Below are 8,870 nucleotides of genomic sequence, written 5' to 3'. Positions count from 1 at the left end.
CTTTAAAAACTTGGCATATAGAGGCATCCTAGACAAAGCTTCAGCAAAGGGAAGTTTAATGTAAATCTTCCTAAGTATGTTAACAAATTTTTCAAATTTACCCTCTAGTTTAAGCTTATCAGGATTTAAGGGGGATGGAGTTTTGTTTTCTTCAAGTGGTTTAGCTTCTTCTATCACAATTTTATCACCTAAAGGCTTGACATTTTCTTTCCCAACGTTTTTAACCTTAGCAAAAGTTTCGCCTAACTTACTACCCCCAAAAGATATGACATTAACTTGGGCTTTGGGATTGGCTTCGGTTTGACCAGGAAAGACTCCCGGTGTTTGGGAAGATGTAGCCACTTGTTGGGCTATTTGGGCGATTTGTGTTTCAAGCATTTTAGAGTGAGTAGCAATAGAATCAACCTTGGTATTGAGCTTGGAAAGAGAATCATTCAGAAATCCAGTTTGGTTTTTGAGTTCTTGAAGTTGTTTGTTTTGGTTGGCAATAGAGTTTTCCAACAAAATTTCCAAATTGGATTTTTGAGTGAATCTTTGGTTGTTTGCGTAACCGAGTGGTGCTACTTGTCCATAGGGATTTTGGTTTTTATAAAAATTTTGATTTTGTCGCATCCCTTGGTTGTATTGAGCATAATTCATTTGCTCAACACCATTAATAGCACTACCTAGTTGGCAATCAACACCAGCATGACCAGCTATACCACATATTTCACAAGAAGGAGTAGATGCAGAATTGATAGCACTAACATTGAATTTTTCAAGTTTTTCAGTTAGTGTATCAATTTTAGAAGCAAGGTGATCATAGTTAGAGACTTCGTGTATACCTGCCTCCTTTTTGGAGGGTGAAGAACTAGAGATGGCTCTCTCGTCGGTCCATTTGTAATGATTCTGAGCCATGTCTTCAATTAGGGCATACGCTTCCGTGTAGTTCTTGTTCATAAGTGCCCCACCTGCAGCTGCATCAACAGACATCTTAGTGGTATAAGACAAGCCATTATAAAAAGTGTGGACTATAAGCCACTTCTCTAGGCCATGGTGGGGACAAAGTCTTAGCATTTCTTTGAAACGCTCCCACGCCTCATAGAGAGATTCCCCATCTTTTTGGTTGAACCGCGTGATTTGGTCTCTAAGTTTAGCGGTTTTAGATGGTGGAAAGAAACGGGCAAGGAATGCTTGCCTCATCTGATCCCATGAAGTAATGGAACCGACTTCGAGGGAATGGAACCAAGCGCTAGCTCTATCCCTTAAGGAAAAGGGAAAGAGATGAAGTCTTACGGCTTCTTGGTTCTCCTTCATGGTTCCACTAATTCGTAGGAAAACAGAGATGTGAAGATTGGGATCCTCAGTGGGGGATCCCGAGAATTGGTTTTGCTGCACCAAGTTAAGTAGGGCAGGCTTGATTTCAAAGTTGTCATCCTCAACCGTTGGGTACACGATAACAGCTTGTGGCTCAGCTGTAGACGGCGTTGCATACTCTTTGAGAGTGCGATTGGCCATGGCGTTTTCTTTGGGAAGGTTATTGCAGGTTGGTTCATGTTCATTTGTATTTATATTTTTATTATGTTTCTTGTTTGGGGTGTTGTTAGGATTAACTTATGTCCTTATTGTTAGGTACTTACACTATAGAGTTTCAGAAGCGTGGTTTGCCACACGCACATATCTTGTTGTGGTTGGATGCTGCGAATAAATTGACATCACCTTCGATGATTGATTCGGTTATATGTGCAGAGTTGCCAGATAAGAACTTGTTTCCTAAACTTTATTCTATTGTTACTAATTTCATGGTTCATGGTCCTTGTGGTGATAGGATGAAGGGATGTCCTTGCATGAAAAATGAGATTTTCTCTAAGTTTTATGATAGGGCCAAACCGCAAGTGCACGGCCTATCGAAGTAATAGTAGTAAGTAGAGTTATCGTTCCGCTAGGGAGTTGGTCAATCCAATTAGCTTTTAGAAATTGATTAGAAGAGGAAGAAATAAGAAGTTGGAGAGTGCAGTTTTTGAAGGTAAATAACAATAATATTAAAAAGCCTTGGGATCATTGGTTTCATCATAATAACGAATCTTTTCACAAGCAAGCCCTAAACTTATAATTAAACGTTAATCCTAATTACTAAGGACAAGTTTCTCTTTAGCATATCACAGCTCCTCTCGAAGTCAGTGAGTGTATCCCTCCAACAACCACACCTATTCTCATGGGTGATTGCCTTTGGGACCCTTGAAGATCGAAACTTTATGTGTCCCAAGGTTTGCTAGACTATTCTCATGTTTCGCAAACCTTGTCTAAATTCACTTGTTCGGATATCAAAGCTCTGCGTTCGCTTTATGAATTGATATCTGTGATGATGAATTAACCATTATCAAACCCTCCGCGTTCGCTTCCACAGTTTGATAATAATTAATTCATGTTAAAACGGTGAATTTAGATTAGGAATTAGGGTAACAATTAATTAGGGTTTAAGACTTGGCTTGATCCGGATTACGTCATTAGACTTATCCAACGATCCCAAGACAAAGAAGTCTACTCACTCATGTTCATCGTAGACATGGGGGAAGAAGAGAAAATGCGATAAAAGTAAATTGCAAAGAAGAAAGTAAAAACGAAATAAAGATTTTATTGAAATAGCAATTGAAATAAACAAAGTAAAGATGATCTGTTTATGGTGGAGAGCTACTCTATTTATAGCTTTACAATCGACTTAGAAACTAAGCAACTAAAAGGATAAAACGGTAAAGCTGCAACAGGGTAACTTGGGCCCGAAGAAAAGCAGCAAAACAGGTCCTGGAGACGGGCACGGCCGTGCCACATGTTGGCACGGGCCGTGCCAAGCTTCTGGTAAGGGGAATTGTATTTTTGCCCCGTATCTTCGTATTCTTGCGCTGTATTTTGCTCCAGTCCTCTTTCTTTTGCTCCAAGGCACCTTCCACCATATATTTATTCCTAAAATAAAATAAAAGACAATTTGAAGTAAAATATTCTAAACTAAAATAAAATGCAATAAAATAAAATCAAATCTAAGATAAAACTAAACTAAATAAGGCAATAATTAATACTATCTATGACTCATCATTTTACCCAAAGAAGTTTTCATCGAAGACGTATTTTGATGAAAATGGATACCCAATATATAAACGTAGGGATACCGGTGCAGTTGTTGAAAAGAAAGGAATAGAGTTGGATAATCGAAGCGTTGTTCCGTACAATCCTGTTTTGATAATGAAGTACCAAGCTCATGTGAATATTGAGTTTTGCAATAAGGGAAACTGCATTAAGTACCTTTTCAAGTATATAAATAAAGGGTGTTGACCGGGTGACTGCTATGTTGCGTCTTGGTAGTCATGATTGTATTGATGAGATAAAGCAGTCTTATGATTGTCGGTACTTATCACCTTCAGAGTCTATATGGCGGATCTATGGATTTGATATTCATCATGGATGGCCACCAGTTCAACGTTTGACCTTTCATCTTGATGGCCAACAGTCTGTTGTTTTCAATGATAAAGAGAAATTGGATAGTGTTCATGATGATAGGGCCAAACCGCAAGTGCACGGCCTATCGAAGTAATAGTAGTAAGTAGAGTATCGTTCCGCTAGGGAGTTGGTCAATCTAATTAACTTTTAGAAAATGATTAGAGGAGAAATAAATAAGAAGTTGGAGAGTGCAGTTTTTGAAAGTAAATAACAATAATATTAAAAAGCCTCGGGATCATTGGTTCATCATAATAACGAATCTTTTCACAAGCAAGCCTTAAACTTATAATTATACGTTAATCTTAATTACTAAGGACAAGTTTCTCTTTAGTATATCACAGCTCCTCTCGAAGTCAGTGAGTGTATCTCTCCAACAACCACACCTATTCTCATGGGTGATCGCCTTTGGGACCCTTGAAGATCGAAACTTTATGTGTCCCAAGGTTTGCTAGACTATTCTCATGTTTCGCAAACCTTGTCTAAATTCACTTGTTCGGATATCAAAGCTCCGCGTTCGCTTTATGAATTGATATCTGTGATGATGAATTAACCATTATCAAACCCTCCGCGTTCGCTTCCACAGTTTGATAATAATTAATTCATGTTAAAACGGTGAATTTAGATTAGGAATTAAGGTAACAAATAATTAGGGTTTAAGGCTTGGCTTGATCCGGATTACGTCATTAGACTTATCCAACGATCCCAAGACAAAGAATTCTACTCACTCATGTTCATCGTAGACATGGGGGAAGAAGAGAGAATGCGATAAAAGTAAATTGCAAAGAAGAAAGTAAATAAAGTAAAGAACTTTTATTGAAATAAAGACTTGAAATATTCAAAGTAAAGGTGAATGTTTATGGTGGAGAGCTACTCTATTTATAGCTTTACAATTGACTTAAAAACTAAGCAACTAAAAGGACAAAACGGTAAAGCTGCAACAGGGTAACTTGGGCCCGAAGAAAAAGCAGCAAAAGTGAATCTGGGGACGGGCATGGCCGTGCCACATGTTGGCACGGGCCGTGCCAAGCTTCTGAGTATGGGGGAACATATTTTTGTCCCGTATCTTCGTATTCTTGCGCTGTATTTGCTCCAGTCCTCTTTCTTTTGCTCCAAGGCACCTTCCACCATATATTCGTTCCTAAAATAAAATAAAAAGCAATTTAAAGTAAAATATTCTAAAAGGAAATAAAATGCAATAAAATCAAATCAAATCTTAAATAAAACTAAACTAAATAATGCATTAAATTAGACTATTCTATGACTCATTAAACTCCCCCACACTTGAATCTTTGCTTGTCCTCAAGCAAAAGGCAACAGACATAGTAGCAACAAAAGATTTATTCATGGCAATATTAAGAACACATGTCTCAAAAGAAAGGCCTTGCTTCAAGTACACTAATTACAATTTCAAATACTTCTCATGAACCTATTCTACCCAACATCAAGTCTTAAGTGAGTGTGTGTGTGTAGTCCAACCCTTTTCTTGCTCCTGTATAAGACATATATTATGAGGAATAGGTTCTATCCTTAGTGCTAAAGTAACCGAGAAAAGTCCTTTCTTCATTTCATATAAGAGTGATGGGAATTTAAGTTAAAATTAGATTAGATTAGCAATTAAGCACAAGGGGCTGCAGATGCTTAGGGGCTATCTATCCTCGTAGGAAGTCTTCTCGGATGTAATTGTCCTTTCCCCCTAGATTCAAAATCACCCTAAGCAGTGCTGCAAAATTATTATTTGTTTCATCTCCGCGTAGGAAGTCTTTTTGGATGTAATTGTCCTTTCCCCCTAGCATTGATGAATTTGTTTCACTTTAAGTTCAAATTAGGGAGTCACCACCACAATTAGGAAGTTAGGGATTGTCCTTTCCCCCACATGTTGGTGCCATTCTCCCGCCCCATTATAACTTTAACAATTTAAGAATATAATAATTAAGAACATTGATTTTTCCCACACAAACTTACTACTTTTACTCTTAAGACTTTAAAGGGTCTAAGTTAACACTAAAGATAGAACGTGTTCCTTAAAATACCTATTCATACATTTGCTCAAAGATTGCAACCGGGTGCTTTTCTCATTGGAGAATTTCACAATAAAACAAGACATGGGTATAGCAAGAACATAAGAAACACAAGAAACTACTTTCATGTACAAGAAGCAACCTTTAAAGAAGAGACAAAACAAAAATTTTCATGCCAATTTTTACATTAAAAGCAAGCTACTAGTCACGCCTCTTGCTATAAAAGCAAAACAAAAGAATAAAGTTTAAGGGAGTTTGGACACTACGACTCTAGACACTTTATTAGCCCCCCCCCCCCCCCCCCCCCCACCCCCCCCCCCACACACACACACACACTTAGGGGAAGGATTGTCCTCAATGATTCAAAAGAAAAAGAAATTTAAAAAAAGAAGAAGAAGAAGAAGAAGAAGAAGAAGAATGAAAGGAGGAGTAGAAGAAGAAGAATTAAGGAGAGAAGGAGAAGAAGAAGGGAAGAGAGGAAGAGGAAAGCTCACATTTTTTTATTGAGGTCCGTAAGGAGGACCTTGAAGTTGGAGGTGTTGCATCATCCGACGGAGCATCGCATTATTTTCATCATTGACATGGTTGCCCCTTTGAACTTCATTGCGAAGGCCGGAGATTTCAACTCCTTGCCTTTGTTGCTCGGTGCTCATCCTCTCGATCTCATTATGAATCCATGTCCATCTTTGGTCTTCATTAAGCTCACCGGCTTCATGGCCATGGTGTTCTCCCTCATGGTGCAAGTTAGCACCTTCTCCTTCATCATGGTGCAAGTTAGCACCTTCTCCTTCATCAACCTCTTGCTCTTCAACAACCTGCACATCATCAACATACAACCAATTCTCTTCCACCTCGGTGGTAGTCCGAGATGGGTTAGGCAATAAAAACATGATTGGCACATTAAGCTTAAGTTGGTAGTGGAGTGGCGGACGTCGTTTAATGAAATTCATGGCAATGAGGGTTTCCCTATTGAGTTTATTGTTACCCTCGATTGGTTTGATCCCTTCATCCTCACTCACACCAAAACACCTAGATATGTATGTAATGATCCCACCCACCACTATGTCTCCCCTACCGGCTGGTCAAGTAGCTACAGAGTCTAGGTAGTCAATCAAATAAAAGCAAGTGTTAACCGGGTGGTTGTAGAGCATTGCCCATAACATGAACAACTCATCGGTTCTAGTGTTTCCTAGCTCGGTTCTACCCCAAATAGTGCAAGACATGACCCTCTGAAGGTACCTAAGTACGGGGTTGTGGATGTTGCTAGCTTTGTTGGCTCTAGGGACATAGTTATCAAGGCCGGTGATACGGTTCCAAAAGGCAGCTGGGTCATAGTTATCCGGTTTTAGACTATCATCCCAATGATCATGAATATACCCCTCATTGGCAAAACCTAAGGCTTCGCAAAAGTGTTGTAGAGACATATTATAATCAATATTCAATAACCAGAAAACAACTCTATGATTTGGGTTATCAAAATTCAACTTATCTTTGGTAAAAACAAGTGAGCTTAAAAATTCATAAGTAAAATTCTCATAACCCCTCATAGGTGTTAGCATATCAGTCCAACCTAGCCTACCCATCAGCCTAAAAACATCATCTCTAAGCCCTAGCACTTTCAAATCATAGGAATCAGGATATCTAGAGGGATGTAAGGTTTTAGAAACCGCAAGTGCACGGCCTATCGAAGTAATAGTAGTAAGTAGATTATCGTTCCGCTAGGGAGTTGGTCAATCTAATTAACTTTTAGAAAATGATTAGAGGAGAAAGAAATAAGAAGTTGGAGAGTGCAGTTTTTGAAAGTAAATAACAATAATATTAAAAAGCCTTGGGATCATTGGTTCATCATAATAACGAATCTTTTCACAAGCAAGCCTTAAACTTATAATTATACGTGAATCTTAATTACTAAGGACAAGTTTCTCTTTAGCATATCACAGCTCCTCTCGAAGTCAGTGAGTGTATCCCTCCAACAACCACACCTATTCTCATGGGTGATCGCCTTTGGGACCCTTGAAGATCAAAACTTTATGTGTCCCAAGGTTTGCTAGACTATTCTCATGTTTCGCAAACCTTGTCTAAATTCACTTGTTCGGATATCAAAGCTCCGCGTTCGCTTTATGAATTGATATCTGTGATGATGAATTAACCATTATCAAACCCTCCGCGTTCGCTTCCACAGTTTGATAATAATTAATTCATGTTAAAACGGTGAATTTAGATTAGGAATTAAGGTAACAAATAATTAGGGTTTAAGGCTTGGCTTGATCCGGATTACGTCATTAGACTTATCCAACGATCCCAAGACAAAGAAGTCTACTCACTCATGTTCATCGTAGACATGGGGGAAGAAGAGAGAATGCGATAAAAGTAAATTGCAAAGAAGAAAGTAAATAAAGTAAAGAACTTTTATTGAAATAAAGACTTGAAATATTCAAAGTAAAGGTGAATGTTTATGGTGGAGAGCTACTCTATTTATAGCTTTGCAATTGACTTAAAAACTAAGCAACTAAAAGGACAAAACGGTAAAGCTGCAACAGGGTAACTTGGGCCCGAAGAAAAAGCAGCAAAAGTGAATCTGGGGACCGACCTGCTCTGATACCAATTGTAACACCCCGTTTTCCCAACATAAAAATTTCATAATAAAATCAGAGTTTCTCAATCATAACGGAATGTCACATTCTTTTCTTAAAATCATAAACTGAATAAATAAATATTTATCCTTCAAAATCCAACAACGTAATTATTCGCAGAGGAATAGTTTCAACAACTTAAACATAATCTTTGGCACAAGGGCCTCAACATAAAATCTCATAATATATTGGTTCAACAATGGCTCTTGGAACATTCATAAGGTAATAACAAAGGAACAAAAAACAATGACAAAATTCCCATCCTGTTACGTATAAGAGCACCTAAGACACACACTTGTGAGGAGTCCACTCACGACCGCAACTAGTCTTGTTTACCTGCAAGTTACCCATACGAAGAGCAACATTTTCAAGCAGAACGGGTGAGATTTCACAAACAACAATATTAAGCATATAATCCATCAATTACATTTAACAACATAAACATCATCAACATATCATAATAATAATCATGTAACATCATATCATCAGCATAAACAACTTCATACTAATCATCGACATCAACTTCATAATCAATCATCAACATCAATGTCATAATCAACTTTGTAAATTAATCTTTAACAACTTGACGACTTCGACTCGACTATGCAACTTCAACTCGATTATGCAACTCTTAACATCTTAAATAATCTTGACAATGCAAATGCATGTGGTACCAATCAGGGCATCAATCCCCCAACATATTTGAGCAAAAGCTCCAGGGCATCAAGCCCCCAACATATTTGAGCGT

General features: G+C 38.1%; 1 non-coding gene across 1 annotated transcript; it reads left to right on the top strand.

Annotated features, from left to right (window-relative positions):
• The first annotated feature begins 1,027 nt into the window (after window positions 1-1,027).
• LOC146946954 (small nucleolar RNA R71) lies at window positions 1,028-1,134 on the top strand. Its single transcript, XR_015029416.1, has one exon. It is a non-coding gene; the product is annotated as a small nucleolar RNA R71 (small nucleolar RNA).
• Window positions 1,135-8,870: the final 7,736 nt, after the last annotated feature.

The sequence above is a fragment of the Medicago sativa genome, chromosome 2, assembly GCF_051527215.1.
Source record: "Medicago sativa cultivar Bolivia chromosome 2, Bolivia_mono, whole genome shotgun sequence".
Taxonomy (NCBI): domain Eukaryota; kingdom Viridiplantae; phylum Streptophyta; class Magnoliopsida; order Fabales; family Fabaceae; genus Medicago; species Medicago sativa.
This window is presented reverse-complemented; position numbering and strand designations above follow the sequence as displayed.